The sequence below is a fragment of the Lathamus discolor genome, chromosome 7 (genome assembly GCF_037157495.1).
Source record: "Lathamus discolor isolate bLatDis1 chromosome 7, bLatDis1.hap1, whole genome shotgun sequence".
Taxonomy (NCBI): domain Eukaryota; kingdom Metazoa; phylum Chordata; class Aves; order Psittaciformes; family Psittacidae; genus Lathamus; species Lathamus discolor.
In genome coordinates this window covers 23,182,666-23,203,065 of record NC_088890.1, presented here as the reverse complement: position 1 = coordinate 23,203,065, position 20,400 = coordinate 23,182,666, and the positions used below count along the sequence as shown (strand labels likewise).

The window sequence follows — 20,400 nt, the reverse complement described above, 5'->3', positions numbered from 1 at the left end:
TTTTCTCTTCTCATCCTTGTTGAATTAGGTTTCAAGCATGACCACTGTTGAAAACTGAGCAAGATCTTGCTTAATGATTATTATGGCAGCAGAACTTCCATAGCATGATGTCATGTGTTCTGTTTAGTGGAGGTTGGAAATCCAGGACCCATAAGGGTGTCTGTAATTTGGGAATGGCTTGGTGAAATGCTCTTAAATGCCTTAAACTGGACATTTGATTTACACTATATCTGCTTTTGCATCTACATTCCTTGGGTCTCCCAGCCACACAGGTATTAGCTTCTAAGACTGCATTCCAGATCTGCCAAATGCATTAGATTATCCTGTCTTCTGTTTCCTGATTTATTCCATTAGCTTCATTGGATGAGCCTCAGACTCCTGCTGAGTCCTGTTACCTGTTTGTCCTGCTTCAGGCTGACTGTGGAACCCTTGGGTGCTGCGGAGGGGGCTCAGCGTTGGCTTCACACTTGCTTTTATCCATTTCTTAGTGTTCTTGATATTTTACCTTGGCTGAAATCTCTGGTACCTTCAGGATATTCCTGATGACATCTCTTTCCAAGACGTTTTTTAGATTTTAAATCCAAAACCTTAAGGTTTAGCTAGATCATGTCCATGCAGTTTTGATACTGTGCTGCTGTTTCCCTGTCCCCCACTCCCCTCCCCCCATCACCACCCTCTCCCCGCCCCCCCCAAATTTATGTTTCTCTATCTTGTGATGGTAAAAAAAAAAAAAAATAATCTTGTGTATTAAATCAGACCTTTGAGAAAGTGTACTCTGGGTGTAGTTTGCAGAATTCTGGGTGTGGTGGTATGACAAATACCAAGATTGATCATTGTTGTCATTCCGTAGAACTGTGCATCCCTGTAGGAAATCCCTTAGGTGCCTTGCCTATGAGGAGCTACACACTGAAAACTGGCTTTTTCTTTTATTTTACTATGTAGTGGGGGGGTAAAGAAGATGAGTCTTCATCTAATGTTTATTTGATTAATAAATTCATACAATCATAGAATAGTTAGGGTTGGAAAGGGCCTTAAGATCATATAGTTCCAAACCCCCAGCCATGGGCAGGGAAACCTCCCAGTAAACCATGTCACCAAAGACTCTGTCCAACCTGGCCTTGAACATTGCCAGGCATGGAGCATTCACAGCTTCCTCAGGCACCTTGTGCCAGTGCCTCACCACCCTCATAGTAAAGAACTTCTTCCTTATATTTAACCTAAACTTCCCCTGTTTCAGTTTGAATCCATCACCCCTTGTCCTATTGCTACAGTCCCTAGTGAAGAGTCCCTTTCTAGCATCCTTGTAGGCCCCCTTCAGATACTGGAAGCTGCTCTGAGGTCTCCACACAGCTTCTCTTCTCTAGGCTGAACAGCCCCAACTTGATCTATAGCTCGTATCAATCCCCCTTTTGAAATATATTAAAAATGTCTAAACATCATGTGCCTTAGTTTCTAGAAATACTGCAAAATCATCATGTGCAGTGAAAGCCTCAAATTTTTATTTTGTTTTTTTGTGGAATATAATAGAAGTTTCTCTTTTTAAGATTTTGGGTAGGATTTTAAAAGGGAGCACAGTTAAAGCGGAGTGTTTTTTCAAGACTTGAAAATCTGATGGTGGTTTTAGGTCTTTTTAAGTTAATATGCATGATTGCAGTGGTGTCCCCTTGCTGAAAAGGCATATAGCAGACCTTAAAATCAAAGTTAGTCCTTTTCAGTCTGCCATAATGATGGAAGAGAATACTGTCATTTATTTTGCTTAGAAGCTGAGTATGCAGAGTGCTTTGGTTTTTATTTTTTTTGTCAACTTTGATGTTAAAAGACATGACCCAAATGAATTTCACATATTTATCCCTGACACTTCTGCTGTGACATCTTGAGGGGAGGTCATGCTTAAAGGGATTAACAGAAGATTAAAGCAAGATAAAGCTGTGTTGGAAGAGCCTGAGCAGGAAGTGCTTTGCCATGGGTATTGATTCTTGGATGTCTTATAATGTCAGCTGATAAACAGTACAGGACTTTAGTCCTGTACTATACAGGACTAGAGCCATAGTGCATGCCTGGAGATGCCTAGAGAAAGGGAATCTGTTTGGAAAATGCTTATCCAAAAGGGGAGCCTGGCCTGGAAATACTGGTGGTGATGTTCAAGTTGCTGTTAAAATTATGTGCAGAGTTCTCCTTAAAATGATGCTTCATTATATGTTTTTTTAGGTAGTGTTATGGCTGGTTAATAGACTTATGGAAATGTGTCTGTTGAATGAATGTGTAATTAGTGCTGAATATTATGTGCAGAATAAAAGAAATGTAATTTGCAAGATCTTTCTTCATAAGGACTGCATTTAGAAAATAGGTTTGTTTTTGCATGTTAGGAACATGCAGAAAGCTGGATGTAGATTGTTACTATTTCCTGCTTTGGCTCTAACTTTTATTGAATTTGGTTTTCAGTGATGAAGAAGTGTTCCATGCCTTTATCTGACTCTTAACTGACCCTGAATTTGTCCCCACTGCCTGTGCCCAGCTGCCCTGTTCAAAATGGTGTAGAGGGTCTTCATTTAAACTTGCTGCTATTGATTGAAACTGTAGTGTCTGTGGGGTTTTTTTTCTCCTTTTAAAATCTGTTAAATGTATTTTTCAGAGCTCCCTGCTGGATTCACAATCGCAGGATTTGAGCTAATTTGCTTAAACAAAAAACCCAACACAAAACCCAACAAAAACTGGAAGTCTGCATTTTTTCTGCATTGTTATTTTTGCGTCTATTTAATGGCAGTCATGATAAAGTCTGATTTATGTATGGTTTGTAGCATAGACTCAGCTGTGGGTTTTTATAAGCAGAATTTTAGAGTGCTTAGAAGTGTCTGTAGAAGTTAGATAATGACAGATTTGGTGCTGTGCCCTGGCTGAAATACGTAGCATATTAAATAAAGATACTGACCTACCTGATCTCATATCTGGAGCTTGTCTAAACAGGGCGGTGTTGCTGCTCTCTTCAGGCCCGCCCTGTACAGGCCCGTCTCTTCTCTACATAGTCTGAATGTAAGGGCTAAAATCCAGTTAAATACATTTACAGTTTTTGTTGACTATTGAAATGAAATCTCGAGTGGTTTTTGTTTTGTAGTTTGGTTTTGGTTTTATTTTTTCTTTGCTTTATTAATTGCAGCACAATCCCTTCTTGAGAGCAATCGGCAATATGACTTCCTTCTGGGCTGTTTTTCAATGCTGACAATTGTCTTCTACATATTTGGTCCAAACCAGCAGATTCGGGCTCCATTAGTCAGACCTGCTTCTGAATCCATTCCCAGCGCTGTAACTATTACAGAAGGTTAATGCAAACACAGTTTCTTCCTACCCTCAACTTGTGTCATACTGACCATGTAAAAATAATTTCTGATTAGATTTGAATAGTTTCTGTTTGCTTGTCTCCAGCAGTGCTCCATAAACTGGCTTTTGGTAAGCCAGCTTGGAGGTAGTCAGGACCTGGCTCTTTGGAGCTGAATGCGTGAAGTAGGCTGAGATACAGTCAGAGAAGTTAAGGGTCTGCTGACTGGGAAGACAGCAAAATCTGTATTACAAGTACTGTTTTTTTTTTTTTTGGGGGGGGGGGCATTGGCTTTTTTTTAAGAAGGCCTTTGAAAATAACATGATCTGTTGTACACATGATTAAGTGCCTCTGTCCCAGCTGAGGCAAACAGCAGATCCTTGGCAATATGAGCTCAATTTTAGTTTGCATTATATGTTGCCAGATCCCTGGATGGATTTGCCACTAGGAAAGGAATGTTATCTCCTGCATTCTGGTTGGCTAATGCACTGTTAAAAGCGGCCTCGCAGTGTTTGTTAGCTAGGGTGCACCATACTCTTACGTCATGTAGCCAGGGTTATTCCTAACAGTGAAATGCTTTCTACTCTCTGCACAGTCATGCTTAGTGGGATGACACTTCAAAACCAAGCATTGATACTCGATTTTTAGTGCTTTAGGCAGCCTGCAATACTAAGCAGACCCTGTACAGCAGAAGATAAAATATTTACCAGTGTCTTGTCAGGGGGAAAAAATATTATTCTGAGCTCAAAAGGATTCAGTATATTTTCTTGCAATTACATCCAGCTTTGTAAGACAACTGGTATTTTGCTCAGGTTTAGGTTGTTAAGTATGCTCAGAAACCTGAACCAAACTCATTGTTCCCTGAAAGTCGTGGTGCTAGTTTTCCCTCCTTTAAGCTCAAATGCTGGGTAAGACTTAGATTATTTTAAAAAGTGTTTTAGGATACAGATTATAAAATAGCGTCAGCATTTAAGATCTAGGCTATCTAACAGTTAAAGATTTTCCTCAATGTATCAATATCATTAGGAAAACCCCAGTCTATTATAAGTTGTTTTCTACTATCTTTTCTACTAATAACAGGCTTGATACGGGTTTTATTGTTTAGGTGGCATGACAGACTTTGGTCAATAAGAGCAGGAAATGACAGGGACAAATGTTTGCTGTCTGTTACACCCCTCTGTTCCAAACGGAAAATAAAAGTAGGAAGAGAACTTTTTTATTTTTCCCCTTCATTTTCCCATTTGTGAGATGAGAGCGAGTTCATTCTGATAGAAATGAGTCAATGAGACTCCATTTGCAGTTGTGCTTATGAAGAACATGGGTACATCTAGAAAGGCTAGATTGTTTTGCACTTGGGAGATGAGGGCAGTTTGCAGCAGTCAAAGGTATCTGTCATTCCTGTGGTGAATACGAGATGTTTTAGGGTCAGTGGCTCAGGGGGTTGCATATATACCTAATGATGACAGTGGGAAAAGTCAGAGCCTGGATGCTGAAAAGTGAGAGGGTTTTGGTTCTGTCAAAGAAAAGAGCTTTGCAATGATCTTTTTCTGTGGGGAATACTCTAAACTGTTGGCTCTGTAGCAATTCTTGGTGTCTTACAGGGAGTCACAGTGCTAGCAGAGCTTGTCTTGGTGTCTTATACTGCCTAATCAAGAAGACAAGCATGGCTAAGAGAAGAAAAGCATCTTCTGCATTTCTGCAGCAGTTCACCAGTGCTCTGCTGGTGTTGCAGGAAACTCCTAAGTGTTAATATTTTTAGTAATGCTTCACCCTCTCCCTCCCCACCGTTGCAAGCCTGAGTTACTACTGTGCTGGCAGACAGCATACTTGGCACTAACATTAAAGGCAACACTATAAAGATGGATATTTAAAGAATCTGTAAGATGAATGTCAGGAGAAGATTTCTTTAGCTGGCAGCTGATGCAGTGGCAGAGTTATGTCTGTTTGTAGTGAATAAACTGGCATTTGAGTCCTCAGAAGACCACAAATCTCCCCTGGAAAATGTGGGTGTTGTAGGGAACTCTAGATATAGCCATGCTAATTCTTGTAAATCTCTCAGTTTCTTTCCATGCCCCTAAACATAGGGTTTGCAATCCCTAATGGGGTATGAAGACACTGCATTGAAGTGGCTTTACTTGGCACTGTGTTAAGACATGTTGGTGCCTTGAGCCGTAACACGACTTGATTCTGGCATCATTGCTGCACTACAGTTCGTGGAGGAGGGCTCCTGTTATCATACATGCAGAGTTAAGAGGTTTTTATCCTCCTGGGACTAATAGCAAGGACGTTAGAGCACCAGGGGTACATGCATGGGCAGTATACCTGTTATTAATTTTTTTGTTTGTTTTAATATTTAGTTGCCTTAAGTATTTTTAGATTTCATGCAGAAGCAACTGGGCATGGAACTGGGAGGTTACTGGAAGGTTGAGGTGCTGCTTAAGTGACTTCTTTCAGTTTTTCTGCAATTAGACAGACCATGTTTACACTCAGTTGCTTGAAAGTTTTTAATCAGGAGAACCAGAAACTTACCCTGTTTCCATTACTGATTTACACTGTATAACTTAAACAACTGAACCTTTAGATGTTACTATACAGTACCTGCAATTTAATCTGACTCTGAATCAGGTACCTTTGAATTGAGCATTGAGGTAATGCTTTTTGGTCTATGTCAGCTCAGCTGGGCTTCTGGCAGCTGTTGAAGAAGTTGAGAAGATTGTTTCCTCTAATCTGTTGCTTTGTTACCTCTAATCTGTTGAACCTTTTTGTCTCTTCCTTACCACATCTGGGGCAGTTGAGGACTTCATTTGGAGTATGTAAAGAAAAAAAAAAAAAAAAAGAGGATTAGGTTATTTAAGGCTGCCAAAAAGCTTGGTTCAGATCTAGGCTAGCTTATTACCAGCCAGGCAGCTCTTTCCATGAACTGGTCTGTTGGTGTTTTGGGTAACCTCTGAGGTTCCAACTTGAACTGGAGTGTGTGAACACATGGTCTCCCTTGCAGCCAGATGGACCGGCTGGCTCTTTGTGGCATTGGCATCTATCAGTGGCAGCTGTGACTTGGGATGCAGAGGTGAGCAGTCCTTCACAAATATTTTTCCAGTGGGTACTGCCTGTTAGAAATCCCTGCTGAGAAGCTTGCTCTTGCCTCCTCCTGAACAGCCTGGGCTTTATTTTAAAAAATGCTGCAGTGGTTGGCTTCTCTCTTGTGTCAGGTTTGGGGAAGGACTTGATTTGGTTAGTAGGTGAGGCATATAAACAATGTTTGGAGTATTTCTGTTCCTGGTTCAGGAGTGGGAAGCAGTTTCAGTTGGTATAGTCCATATTAAGATGTATTCTTAGTTTTTAATGTTCAGTAGTAGGTTTTATTTAGGTTAAAAGTATCAAAGAAAGGAAAACCAGCTTAAGTCAGCTCTCTCTGCATCAGCAATAAATGTGGCCTAGAAAAGTGGGCCTACAGAAGGAAGATGGTGCTGAGGACCCTGCATCTGCCCTGTGTGTGTTTGACGGTCTTTTACATTAATTAGGCCAGCTCTTAGGTAGGCCGTATGGGTTGAATGCGTGTTAGCTGCTGTTGGGTGCTAGATGCACTCACTAAATGCCTCTTCTGTTTCTTCTGAATGGTATCCAGGTCGTATGCTCCCAGGCTGCAGAGCCACAAGCCAAAACTCGGTAGGGTAGGGCATGTATACTGGCTTTAAAGGATTTCTCTGGTCAGGACTGAAGTGGGGTCAGTGACATATCCATCATCAGCCCCATGGCAACCCTGCACAGCAGGGTTGGCCAGCCAGCTTGGTGGGGCTGTTCTCCAGTTGGGTCTTCTCAGTATTTTTTGCCCAAACCTTTGATCCCACACAGGAAAGGAGCATCAAGAGCATATTGATTCTGTATGTAAAAAGTGTACTTTGCTCATCAAGTTAATTTTGGATTAATACTTGAACTTAATGAAGTCTAACTTGCGTAGACATTGAGAAGCAGAGCCAAGTTGTGGTGCCTGGTATGCCTTCTCCAGCAGTCAGATTTTCAGTGGTTTCAAACAGTTGAAAGTTATTTCGGTTCCATTGATAGCTGTGATCTTCCACAGCTGAAATTGTTTAAAAGTTCAGGAAGATACTGTTGATTTTCTACCTTAAAACTTTATTAACATTCTTCTTTCTAAAATCTTTTGAGTGTTTTCCAAAGGCATCTGCCCCCAGGTTTGCTAAATTACATATTTAAAATCAGTGTCTTTAAAGTAATACATTTGGGGGGGGAGGGGTTAGTTACTTTCGTAGTTGAAGCATTAAAACTTATAGAAGTTAATCTTTTGGTGGTGATTCTGGCAAAGGCTTTTACTTCTCTTTCTTATTTTTTTCTTTCTCTTTATCTCCATTAGGAGGCTGTTGTAGTCTCTCTTCTCTTTCTGGCTCGGTCTCTTACTTCTCTTCAGTGATGTTTGTTTTTTGTGGTTTTTTTTTTTTTTTGGCAGAGGTAGTGAATCTTGACTTAGAGCAGAAAGTGTGTTGAGAAGGCATAGAAAAAATTAGAAAGTTTGTTTTCTAGTTTAATATTTGCTCTTTAAAACATTGCAGCATGCTTGTTGGCATTGATTAGGGCAAAAGTAATTTGACTAAGGTTTTCTTGATGTCTGTGCTGGAAACATACAGCTTTTTAGTAGCTTTCTGAATGCTTTTTGGTAGCTTTTGGACAGTAAGTCACAAGTAACTTGAGTTTCTCAAATTTCAGTGAGGTGAGGCCATCAGATCTCTAGATGTGTTATGAGAGGCTTATAGTTGATCCTCTTCTAAACCCATACACCTGATGGAGGTTTGTACTTCTGCTCTTTGCATTTCTGAGGTCCTGCGTAAATATTATCTCTGCTTAGTTTGTTTAGTTTTACTTTTCTAGTGAGATTTGCTCAGAGGAAAGGTTACTTTCAGTGCAATTCTGTGTCAATCCACCAGATGACACTTGATGCTTGAAGATGAAAAGATGAATGGTCTTACATTTAAAATTCCATTGTTGATTCAGAAAAATCGTAAAATTCAGAACATTTTATTTCCAAAATGTAAATTTTCAGTTGTGTGTATTAGAACTGTTTACATGCTGTACTTGGCCTTCTCCAATGTGCTCAAAAGAAAACAAAAATTGAAGGGAGACTTGTTTGTTTTTTTTTAATAAAGGTTTTGAACAAAACTGCAGATAAACCCACACTCATCATCATGTTCTGATTCACTGTTACTAGACATGTTACTCTTCTTCAAGAGAGGAAGGATATTCTTAAGGGTGTATTCTTGCACTGTTAAGCTTATTGGAAGGGGAGTGTTTTTGTCATCCTTTTGTGTGGTGGAGTTCCGGTGTCTTTGCAGGCTCCACCACCATATTGACAGTAATTGCAAATAGGTAAATGGTTCCGACACAGCTTTGTCAATGCAGAATGTTCTTGAGCACAGACCTGCCCATGCAAGCCAAGCTGTACTGTAAAACCAAGGGAAGGTTGTTCTGTTTTGTACCAGTGCAGAGCTGAACTCCCTTTACAACAGTTATGTGACAAGTCAGAGGATTAAAACTCTGGTGTTAGTGTACATCTCCTGTGTGTATTTTTGTGTATATAGAAAACAGAGTAGACAAATGAGCCAGAGAATTTTGCTGTAGCAGTATTTATTTTTTTTTTAAGTCAATAAAAGAATATGTTGCAAAGGGTCTTTGGAGATGTTTTTTGTCAACCTGGACTCATGCCATCAGATACTGGACTTGGGATGAACAAGTGCTAGAAGAAGTGGGGCTTGGTCCCCCTGGACAGATCCTTGGAGGGGTGCACATCCACATCTCCATGCTCAAACTGTAGTTCCTTCAGCAAGACCTTTGGAATGTGTAACTGTCTCACTGCTGCTCATCCTGAGAAGCAGCTCATAATTAGAGATGCATCGTACTTGGCTGTTCCAGTTTCAACTGTGTAGTATCTAGGAAGCTTATAGATGTGTAAAAAGGGCTGATGGGTGGTTTATGGGTAGAATGCATAACTTTACATGAAGTAATCTCTCTCCCGCCAAATAACTTGTTTTGTTGCAGCTCTTCATGTCTTTTTCTTTACTTTCTGCTGAAGATATTACTAAGGTGCTGTGCCTGAGGAGTGTGATCAGTTGCACTGCAATTTTTGGAAGCAGTGTACCTCAGTGATGTTTTAATCAAAAGCTTTAAGATTAACCTAACATCTTACTGATACTGTCTTTCAAATAACACAACTTGAGCACCTAGCTCACAAACTGTATTACTTCTTCCAGTGAAAAACATCAACCTGTGGCTGTGCCTTACTTGCTTTCCAAGTAACTTATTTATATTTCTTTTTTAATTTGTTGAGTAGCTGGTTTGCATTGCTCAGCAAAGAGTCTGCTTTGAGGCCCTTGGTCCGAGGAAGCAGTTTCAGTTTATGTGGCTATGACTTGGCATTAGTGGTTCAGGTGACTTGGCATTAGTGGTTCAAGTGATTTTCTTGGAGACACTTGACATTCTTGTTGCTCTTGATGCTGTTTGTGATAATTAAAGGAGCCACAGTGTGTACAGACAAAGGTGGCATTTGCAATCTGACACGTTGGGATATAGTCCCAGGATGTGGGAAAGGTACAGGATTGACTGAAGTAGAAAATTGCTCATTTTTTGCCTGATTGAGAAGTACCAGATTGTGACACCTGATGTAATTCCTCTAAAATGCTTTACACTTAATGATGCTCAGCACCCCAGGTTCAGGGAATGTGGCAGTACCCATTGAGGTCTCGGGGACCCAAGGTGTGCTCTGTCTGCTGGCTTCACTGCTGGAGCTGGGGGATTGCATATACAGGGATGTCCTCACAGTCCTGAGCACTTGCTGCTCTATTTTGTTCTTTGAAATTACCTTTCCAATGAGCTGTCTGAAGAACTTACAGTTTTATGGGGAAAATTTGAAATATCAGATTCAGTGCCAGTATTTTTGTTGTTTTAATTTTTGGCAAATATTAATCAATCCCCCCTCCCCTCACCTATTAAACCTAGTCTACCTTGTCCTTTTTAACGCAATATAAGCTATTGTGCTCTTTCTGGACAATTGGTAAATGACAAAAAAATCTGCAGAACAGAAGTGAAGGGGAATGATGTTTCTTGCTTAAAACCTGGGGATCATCTGCTTAGCAGATGTTAAAAAATAAGTCTTGAAACGATTCTGTTTATAAATGTGTGTAGCTTACAGGCTTACGCACATTCTTGATATGACAACTGAATTCCCCTGATAAAATCCATAATCAGTTAGTTGGTGACATTACAGTTTAGATATTGGCAATTCCACCTGTGTTTGAAATCTGTTCTAACATTAATCTGGCAAAAAACAGGGATGTGTTGTTTTCTTTAGTGGAACCTTGATCAGGAATTTGTTTCAGGCTCACGACTGGGAAGATTGTGTTGTCTGTCTGTTCACAGCTGTGGGTTTTAAGGAGCTGCAGATTGATGCTAAGTGGCCCACCCTGTAGGTTTCCACTTCCTTAAGTTGAAGGGAATACAGAGGAGGCTTGTAGAATTGCTCCTGGGTAGTGACCTGGCCTAGCAATAATTTTCGTTCGAAATGATTGTAGAGAAGAAAAAGAGGAGGAGAAATACTGGACATGTGGAGCTGTGGGCTCCTTCTGAGAGCAGGCTGGAGCAGCAGGATGGATGTCTTCTGGAGAGCTGCTTCTCAGACCTGGATTAGGAGCTGCTGGAGCTGAAGGAAAGTGTCCATGGGTGGCAGTGTTGGCTGTCAGCCTAGCAATTCCTTTAGTTAAGGTTCAGGTTTGTAGAGTTCAATGGAAATGAACAATATTTTATTTATGGTTGTCGGATTTAAGTTGACTTTTGCAAGTACACAGTTCTACATTTTCCAGGAGATGTGCATTGTCTTTAGCCCAGACAGAAGTTCAGATGTTGTCCAGTTCGGTCAGGGGGTCGGTCTGGGATCAGTTTGGAAATAAAGTTAAGAATAGGTTACTTGTAAAGCTCTGTGGCCTGTCTGCATGAGCTGCTACAAGATGAGAGGTGGACAGTGCCAAATGCAGCTTGGAAAGCTCTTAAATGTCAGGAGAAACACTGAAGTTTGTTTGGAGGGTTGGCAAAATTGAATTACATAATTCCTTTCTAATTTAAATCTCAGTTTCCCTTTGTCTTTTATCACGTGCACAGACTGAAAACACATCCTTGCCTTTCTTTCATTTTTGCTTCCTCCACCCTTCATACCTGGGCAGTGTATTAAAATAGAGGAATTGCATGTCTGATGGCACAAAAGCTAAGGAGGGGTTAGTTTACAGGCCATAGTATGCATTTGTCATGTTCCTTGCAGCTCTCCCTCTTCCCTTTCCATCTATTACCCGAATATTTTGGTTTAAATTTTCAGTCTTATTTTTCTTTTCTTAGAATTGTTATGGTCAACTCTTTTGTTACTCCTCAGTTTTGTCTCAAAACCCCACGAAAGAATTATGCTGAAAGATAAAGCAGTAGTTCCCAGACAAGCTGCATTTTGAAACTGTGTTCAAAGGAGGTTTGAAATTAGGTGATGGGAGTTTGTGCATCCCTAATTAGAGGCAAAGTTAAGGGACCATGACAGATTCATTGATGATCAACCGCAGCCCTGATTAAATATCTGTTGAAGCTCAATTTAATAAATTACAGCAGATTATTGCTGCCTGAGATGCAGTTACTGGGTGTTCGTGGGGCTCTGGAGGAGCCCCATCACAATGTGTTAGGGAGACCAGTAATAGCAGTCTGGGGGCTCCATCCACTCTGCCCAGTTTGCTGCAAGTGTTAAAGCCCCTTGTCCTCCCTAACATCAACATAACTTGTTTCTTTAAAAGAAATAAAAAATTAAAAAAATCCAGAATCTCAAGGTGTTCTACTGAAGGGAACAGAAAATAGTGCATAAAACTTAATTTTCTTTTTGATTAAAGAGGAGCCGAACAGATCCTGAAGGCAGACAGAAGGCTGTAAAGTTTGAAGGGTAACAAAATATTTGGCTTAATGTGAACTTGAGCTTACTTGTGTGGAAAATCATGTTTTACAGGTTGGAGAAGAGTGCAGCAATCATAAGGAGCTTCAGTGCGGCTCGGGTTGGTACTGGTGAAGATCACTCAGGGCTTGGGTGGTTTCTGTGATTCTGGCACATCTTCCCGCTTTGGGGAACCCAGGAATTTCTTGAATATGGTGTTTTGCCTTTCCTCACTGCACTTAGGTGTGTCCAACTTCTTTTTCCCCTTTATTCTGACAGATCCAAGATGTGTTGTGTTCTGTAATCGGTATAGTAGTTTCTCACCTTTTCACCTTTTTCATATTCATTTAGCAGTATTGAAAGATATTTCCTTGAGAAAATGAGTTTCTTGAGCCAAGAGTGCATTGCCAAATGTTTGTCTAAACCGTGTCATTAGTATGGACGAAACAAATGGTAATAAGCACAAATTCAAACCTCTTGGCAGTAAGCTAGAACAAAGAACTCTTTCAACTCTCTTGTGCCAAACGTTTAAACCCATGCAAGAGACTGTGCTTAAAAGAACAACATTCAAAATAGAAGCCCTGGGTACCATAAAAGAGGCAAGTTTGTACAAGACAAGAGGGCCTGGTATTTTATTTCTCAAGCCAGGATGTAGTTTCATGGCTATTTGAAAAATAAGAGAACAAAGTAAATCCTTTTCCTGCAAATACTGAGCTTGTGCTGGCTCCAAAGCATCTCAGGCTGGACTCTGGTCATGGAGCCACGGTCCTCAGAACAGCAATGCCCAGCAGCTCGTGGGGATCACAGAATCACAGAATCACAGAATCCCAAGGGTTGGAAGGGACCTAAAAAGATCATCTAGTCCAACCCCCCTGCAAGAGCAGGGTAACCTACAGTACATCACACAGGAACTTGTCCAGGCGGGCCTTGAATATCTCCAGTGTAGGAGACTCCACAACCCCCCTGGGCAACCTGTTCCAGTGCTCTGTCACTCTTACAGTAAAGAAGTTCTTCCTGATGTTAACGTGGAACTTCCTATGCTCCAGTTTACACCCATTGCCCCTTGTCCTATCACTGGATATCACTGAAAAAAGCCTAGCTCCATCATCCTGACACCTACCCTTTACATATTTGTAAACATTGATGAGGTCACCCCTCAGTCTCCTCTTTTGCAAGCTAAAGAGACCCAGCTCCCTCAGCCTCTCCTCATAAGGGAGATGTTCCACTCCCTTAATCATCTTTGTGGCTCTGCGCTGGACTCCTTCAAGCAATTCCCTGTCCTTCTTGAACAGAGGGGCCCAGAACTGGACGCAATATTCCAGATGCGGTCTCACCAAGGCTGAGTAGAGGGGGAGGAGAACCTCTCTTGACCTACTAACCACTCCCTTTCTAATGCACCCTAAGATGCCATTTGCCTTCTTGGCCACAAGAGCACATTGCTGGCTCATGGTCATCCTCCTATCCACCAGGATCCCCAGGTCCCTTTCCCGTTCACTACTTTCCAGCAGGTCACCCCCCAACCTGTACTGGTACATGGGGTTGTTCTTCCCCAGATGCAAGACTCTACACTTGCCCTTGTTAAATTTCATCAAGTTTCTCCCCGCCCAACTCTCCAGCCTGTCCAGGTCTCGCTGAATGGCAGCACAGTCCTCTGGTGTGTCAGCCACTCCTCCCAGTTTTGTGTCATCAGCAAACTTGCTGAGGGTGCACTCAGTTCCCTCATCCAGGTCATTGATGAAAATATTAAACAGCACCGCTCCCAGCACCGACCTCTGAGGAACTCCACTAGTCACAGACCTCCAGCTAGATTCTGCGCCATTGACCACAACTCTCTGCCTTCTTCCTTTCAACCAGTTCTCGATCCACCTCACTACTTGATCGTCAAGCCCACACTTCCTTAGCTTATCTATGAGGATGCTGTGGGAGACAGTATCAAATGCCTTACTGAAATCAAGAAAAACTACATCTACCGCTCTACCATCATCCCTCCACCTAGTCACTTCCTCATAGAAGGCTATAAGGTTGGTCATACATGACTTCCCCCTCATAAAACCATGTTGGCTGTTCTTAATGACCCCCTCATCCTTGATATGCCTAGTGATGGAGTCAAGAATAAGTTGTTCCATCATTTTTCCAGGGATGGAGGTAAGGCTGACCGGTCTATAATTACCCGGGTCCTCCTTCTTGCCCTTCTTATAGATTGGTGTGACCTTTGCCATCCGCCAATCCTCAGGCACCTCGCCCGTTTCCCACGACTTACCAAAGATGATGGAAAGTGGCCTAGCAATGACCTCCGCCAGCTCCCTCAGCACCCGTGGGTGCATTCCATCCGGACCCATCGATTTACAGATGTCCAGTTTGCATAGCTGATCCCTAACCCAATCCTCATCTACCAAAGCAAACTCCTTCTTTGTCCTGACTCCTTCTGGGGCTATAGAAATCCGGGGCCCTCGGGGAGAGTCTGCAGGAGTAAAGACAGAGGCAAAGAAGGCATTCAGCACCTCTGCCTTCTTTATATCCTCTATCTCCAGGGTACCCACTTCGTTCAGCAGTGGGCCTATATTGCCTCTTGTTTTAGTTTTATTTGCTATGTATTTGAAGAAGCCCTTTCTATTGTCTTTAACCCGACTAGCAAGATTGAGTTCCAAGGAGGCCTTAGCTGTCCTAATTGCCTCCCTACATCCTCTAACAACTGTCCTATATTCCTCCCAAGCGGCCAGCCCCTCCTTCCATAATCCATAGATTCTCCTTTTCCACTTGAGTTTGCCCAGCAGCTCCTTGTTTAACCACACCGGTCTCCTAGATCCCTTACTTGACTTCCTACTCATTGGGACGCTCCGATCCTGAGCTTGGAAGAAGCGGTCCTTGAATGCTAACCAACTATCTTGAGCCCCTTTACCGCCTAGTACACTTTCCCATGAGACTTCCCTTAGCAGTTGACTGAAGAGGCCAAAGTTGGCCCTTCGGAAATCCAGAACTGTGGTTTTGCTAGGTATTCTATTCCTCCCACACAGGATCCTAAACTCCACCATCTCATGGTCACTGCAGCCAAGGCTGCCATTGACTGTCACCACTTCGACTGCACAGTGGCAGCTGGCTCAGAGGTTCAAGCATTCAGTCCGTTGATTTGTATTTCTTTGGTTCCCTTAAGCAAAAGCCTGCTAAATCTTAGCCAGGAGGTGATTGGATTTCTGTAATAGATATATTATTTCATGTCAATAGAAATGTTACTTGATAAAGTGCTTTGGGTTTCGGGGTGGTTTTTTATTTCTTCGTTTTTTCTTTTTTTTTTTTTTTTTAAGTCTTTTATAATAAGTCAGTAAGTCTGATTAATTATGATTGAACGTATTCTGAAATCCAAGATGAAGGCTTTAGAAATGTCAGGCTTGAGTTGAGTGTAATTTTACAGATCCGTGTGCAGGCACTGATTTTTGATCGATGCAATGCAGATGTTAATAGGAATGGCCAGATTTTTTCTATTTTTTATTTATTTAATTTGTATCCCTACAGTTTTAACTTTTCCCATGGTGGAGCAGGCTGCAGTGATTGCCATGCTAGGCAAGTGCGCTGCTGCTGGTTCCTGGCAAGGAAACCAGGTCATTTGTACCTCTTGAGCCTGGTAGAGAAATGAGCAATTGAGTGAATTGTAGCCTTTTTCTTTACAGCCAAGGATAAAATAAAGAGGAAAATAATAAAAAAAAACCTCAACAAAAAAACAGAACAAACCTTTGCTTTGTTTTACATGAAAGCATACTCATACAGATAATTACAAAAGCTGCAGAATAAAGCTTTACACGCAAAACCTTTTTTTATAAATCAGAAAGTGGAGTGATAGTCCATACTAAAATTGCAAATATAATCATGGTCTCTGTTGCTGTGCAAATTTCTGCAGAGTAATTTGTCTAACACCATTTCTGTTGTTTCTGAATCGATTTGGAAACAGAGTAAGAGAAAGCAGCAGAGCTCTGAGTCCAGTTGGGTATTTAATTGGAGGGAGACAGTGCAGTGCTCTAACTGCTGTGGCAGGAGGTGCTTGTACTGAGCTGGAAACCAGTGTAGAGGAGACTCTCCTATTATCATGGAATCACAGAATGATCTGGGTTGGAAGGGGCTTTCAAATCTCACCTAGTCCAACCCCCCTGCATTGAGCAGGGACATCTTCAAATAGATAAGGCTGCCCAGAACTACATGTAGCCTGGCCTTGAATGGCCACCACATATCTGGAAAACCTGTGCTTGGATTTTACCACCCTCATTTTAATGCTAGGCTCTGTCACCTTTACTCATAAAAAGTAGTTGCTGATTCAATTAATTCAGTTAAACTTTTCAATTCCTTTGACTATGACTGTTGTATTTTGGCATGTGGATGAGAATTGGTCTCTGTAGCATTCCATATTTGCATATAGGTCCTTATACAGTTTCTGTTCTGCATAAATTTACTTTGATATAAATTTATGTATGGGCCTACCTGCCTTTTACCATGGGCCAACGAATACCTTTAAAAGCAATTTTTGATAGAGGACAAGACCTTTCAAACATTAAACCTTGTAATGGCAGCTGTGGAATGACCCTGCTTCACCACAGCATGAAGTGTTCTTTGAAAGACTTGAAGTTCTGCTTGGAAGCACTGATTTCAGTCTTTGAAGGGAATGACTTCTTTGCAAATATACTTGCTGCCCAGTGCAGAGAATCTGTGTGGTAGAATAATGTGTTCTATTTAGTACTTCTTGCAAAAAAACAACTTTTTTTCATTGTGTCTGTTCTCTGTGTGTTCCTTTTTTTTAATATTATTTTATTTTGGTGGGGTTTTGAGGGGTGGCATGGGGTGTCCTCTCCCCGTCCCCCCTGACAGAATTGCATAATCCGTTTGCACTGGGCCATGGCTAATGTGTAGATTTGCTTTCTGCAGCACCAGTGATGTTCTACCAGTATGTTAGCAGGGGAATCCCACAAGAATTTCCCTGTCTCTCCCATGGAACAGGGAGGGGGTTTATGCATCAAGAATACTTGAACTTCATTCATTTACTTTGATGAATGAGAAAACAAAGGCTTTTTTTCTTTTTTCCTCTGAACAACTAGGAACTCGTTAGCTGTGAGGGGGGAGAGGCAGCTCTGGCATGGGAGCTGGGCAGGATGACCACTGGCCAGGAGTCTGCTCCAGTGCTGCTCTTGCTGGGAAACCTTGGCAACATTTCCTTTTTCTTCTTTTTCCTTTCATTTTCAAGCATTCTTTCTTTGGACTGTGAACAAAGTCTTGTTTTGGTAAGTATTTGTACAGTGCCTGTCTGTCTGGACTCTGCTTTCTTTGGGGATTGTTAAGTGCTTTTGTAGTAATTATAAAATTAGACACTGGTTAGACACTGGAACAAGCTGCTATCAAAGTGCTCTCACCAAGAGCAAGGGTTGGTGTTCTCCATCCCAAATCTTCTAAAAAGGTTACCTACATCAAATGTATCCACATCCTCAGCTAATTGCAAAGACTGATTCTCTTCACCGCTCTTTCTCTTCCCACTTTCCTCCTGCACTTCTCGAAGCACCTCCAAACTGTGTCCAGCTTTAGAGCTGCATGGAGGAGACCATGACCATGGTCACTTAGGGGAAGGTCAATAGAGACAACTGCTGTGTTTTGGAGGTGTGGGTTTGTCTTCATTTATTTATTTCATGGGGAGGATGAGATTCCGTGAGATTCTGGAGGACGGACTGTGTCTGCGCTTTGGCAGGAGAATGGATAAAAGTAGCTTTAGAAAATGAAGCCTCTAATGAAGGTGTCTCTTTGCAGTTTGCCCTTTTGGGAAGGATCCATGCCTTAAATGCCCATTTTAGGATTTGGCAAAATAAGTACATGTGGGCATTTTCCTGGCTGTCTTTACTGCTGAACTTTTTCTGTTACCAGGATGATATCAGAACTTTACAGACTGGAGCACTAACAGTATGTTGCTCTCTTGCACTGCCTGCTGTGGCAGCAGAGATGGGAATTTTTGAAATAAAATTGTTCGTTGATGTATTATTTGTGAATAAGTTTTCATTCCTGTTGTTCTTAAACAGATGATGCATAAAATTATGGAAAGTTAGTATAACAGCAGCAAACTACCACTTTGAGAGTTTGTGGTTAGAGGGAATGATTGTCAAGGTGAATGTGTATGTGTATATATATTTATATAAAATATATGTACGCATGTGTGTATATATGTATATAAAAATGAGAATTATATGTATCAAAAATTTAAAAAGAATTGGCCTGGCTCCTGCTCTTGCTGAAGCTGTTTAGTGTTATGCACCATTCAAAGTACACAACTGGTTCCCCTGGACAAAGGCTATCTTTGTTTTTTGTGTGAAGTCATGGTCTATTTAAAACTCTGTATTTTAATAATGAATTTTGCTGGAAACTGGAGGAAGTGAGACCGTAGGGTTTTGTCCCGATAAAAACCAAATTGGAAATTGCAGAGACAACTGTGGATAAATATGCACGTCATATTTTATTTTTTCTGCTTTCCAGTTTTGTTTCTCTTATTTAAATGTTTTGGAAGAAATTAAAAAGCTCAAATCAGTGACTTCATACAAGTAAGTTCTGTCTACTTTTAAAGCATGTGCTGACCATGGACAGAAAATGAGAATGGATAAAGGTACTTCACACCTTTCAGATTTGTTTTTAATAGGTTTCATTTAATGGGACTTGCAGGACAGACCATGTTCCCCCTTTTTCTCACTTCTTGCTGTTCGGGTCTTGGTTTTCTACTGACACTCCCTGGCATGGTTTTAGAGTAGAGCACCCTGGTGACATGCAGCCCTGGTCTTAAAGTCTGTCTTCAGGGTTTGCTGCTTCAGGTAATCCTCAGCATTGCCTGTCTGTTGTTGATGTTAATGAAAACAATAATCTATTACTAGTACAATGAAATTTAATACCTTTATTGAACATGTGGAGTGAAATGGTTGTATCAAAAAGATCCTATGAAGACCCATTCACCTAGTTTTATTGCAGAGTATATGTATTTTTTTAAGAAGAAGAATTAGCAAACTTCAGTAGCTGAAGCTATTCGAGACTTAAGTCTTTTGACACCAGTTTTACCTGCAAGTGATTTAAACCTTTTGCTTTTTTTTTTTCCTACAGGATCTTAAGGGAAGTGTCTAAAATATGTTGCAGAAATCTGTATGACCAGGACATAATTTTCTGTTTAGGTTGTTTAAGCCTAAAACAGTAAGCTGCTATGTTCAAAAAGGAACGTATTTTGGCAGCACAGGTAACTGACAGCAAAGCTAGTTCAATTTTCTCAAAATCTGTTAGGTTTTCAAAACTTTATCTTACAACTGAACAGTGATAAACACCCATTTCTGGCTTAATGCCACCAAGGAAACTCCAAGTGGGTTGGAACAATCCTCATTTAAAGTTGCGGTGCCCCTGTAGTAATCTTCTGAAAAAATCACTTCAGCTTCCTTTCTGGTGACTTGGACTGGGTTAGAATGTGTGGAAAACCTGCATGGCTTGCAGAAAGCCTCGTGGGGTGTCCGTCTGCCCACACAGCCAGCTCTGCGTAGGAGGAAATGGTAAAATACACGTTGCAAACCCCAGACAGTCCCTGTGTGTTCCTGTGTATATCTCCACTTTCATGAGCTGTCTGACTGTTTCAGTTGTAGTTGTTCAACTTGGGAAGCTGTAATGTATTTATCCATTGTGCTTGTGTAGCTCTCAGGCAACTTAATAATTATAGAGTTTTTGATGGTTATTCAGATGTTGTTATTCCATTAAAACAATGCCTCTGTTGCACAGTGTTACTGCATAGGTGTTACTGAATGGGTGCTACTGGATGGGTGCTACTGGATGGGTGCTTTGTGGCATCTTCTGGGGGGTTTGAGATTTTTTTTATTTTTCTGCATGCAGCTACTGATACTACTAATACACAGTGATTCAGGAGTCAGCATTGCATACACAGCGATGCAGTTAGGCAAGCTGACAGGTTTTTCCTTTGTTTCATTTGCAGGTGAAAGTAGTTGTCAGTATTAAATAAAGAGTAAATAAACAGCAGGTGCCTCCTTGTTCCCCATTTTGCTGTGTACATGATTTGAAGTGTTAGTTTAACAATGGCCTTTTTCTTTTTTCCTTTTTTTTTAATAATCTCTTCTTCCATCAAGAGGTT

General features: G+C 41.2%; 1 protein-coding gene across 1 annotated transcript in view; it reads left to right on the top strand.

Annotated features, from left to right (window-relative positions):
- FGD3 (FYVE, RhoGEF and PH domain containing 3) overlaps positions 1–20,400 on the top strand; it is a 124,386-nt gene that overhangs the window by 14,390 nt on the left and 89,596 nt on the right. The window lies entirely within an intron of this gene.